General features: G+C 44.4%; 1 protein-coding gene across 1 annotated transcript in view; it reads left to right on the plus strand.

Annotated features, from left to right (window-relative positions):
- Window positions 1-1,294, plus strand: part of LOC119589355 — a 19,093-nt gene that overhangs the window by 12,367 nt on the left and 5,432 nt on the right. The gene's annotated exons all lie outside the window — the stretch shown is intronic.

Here is a 1,294-nt window from a genome sequence, read left to right on the forward strand (position 1 = left end):
TTATTCATCATAAGATATTCAAACCTCATTCTGGTTGTCTCGCTGAAAGTATCTGATCGTAAACAGACGTGTGGCTGATAGTAGAGGGATCGACCGTAGTGCACGGTCGAGTGAGCAGACTTAGAGCCTGGCGTGACCGGCCGCTCGGGAGTCGGCAAGGGCACCGGTTCCCCAGCCCGAGCGGGGTCGAGGGACTTGATCGCCGATGATTAAATCTCAGGGTCTCGATAAATTCAGTAAAAATAGAGAACTTAAGAATGTTAGCAAATAAAGGCTTAAGTTATAAAATGAAAGTGACAAATATTGGACGGAAACGCAGTCTAAATTGGAACAAGGAGATCATGACATCAATGACTTCCCCAAATTGCGACAAGCTGTTCGACCAAGTTCAGATTCCACAGGTGGCACACCCAATACCGCAGGGTTAGTAATGGCCCTGGCATGGTCTCTTTCATTTGATAGTTGTATCACTATGTGTGTAACCAATTGAGCCGAAAGATTTAGGTCCCGTCTCACTAACATACAGCTGATGAACAGCTAGATCCCAAGCCACTGATATTAAGACTTCCCTCCACAGTCAGCGTCCCCTTATCAAGAAGAGGCATAGAAAATAAATGAAGCACTCCTTTCATGACAAAAGAAAAGTGAGCGAACGAGAACTTGGCTACGGGCGCCACAACAGAACCCACTGAGGTCCTGGTGATAGGAAAGGCCTTAGACTGGCCCATATTCCGAGGCATCGCGCGTTCACTCGGCCACATTACTCATCCCGATCAGCAAGGTATCGTGAGGTATAATCGTGCAGATCCTCGTATTGACGGAAACGTCGCGAGGATCACAACCGTCCAAGCAATGGGGTCGAGGTGAAAGGGTAAATTCAAAGATTAAGCGAGTGGCGTTGTAAGCTAATACAGCAGAGTAATAATTCCTAAAGTTATTATGATCGGTTGGATGAAAGACTTGCGATGAGCATGGAAACATTTATTTTGTTCAGTAACTGTAAATCATAATCGCAGTTATTTACTGGTTAGTAATTTGCCATTCCAGTTTTAGAATTCCAGGCTGTCCATCCAAAATCATCTCCACTACACGTAATTTATCTGTTTGATGGATACAAATGGAAACTTTAGGTAAATTACTTTATTGTGTTTTTTTATATAATATGCAGTCGGTGGTTGGGAGAAATAGCTCCATTCTCACTGGGGCGAGGGTGGCTGTAAAGCTGCCAGTTTCACATGGCGGCACTAGCCATACACACACCTACAGAGATACACATAACAGTTTCATTAGACTA

Source organism: Penaeus monodon, chromosome 25 (assembly GCF_015228065.2).
Source record: "Penaeus monodon isolate SGIC_2016 chromosome 25, NSTDA_Pmon_1, whole genome shotgun sequence".
NCBI classification, from domain to species: domain Eukaryota; kingdom Metazoa; phylum Arthropoda; class Malacostraca; order Decapoda; family Penaeidae; genus Penaeus; species Penaeus monodon.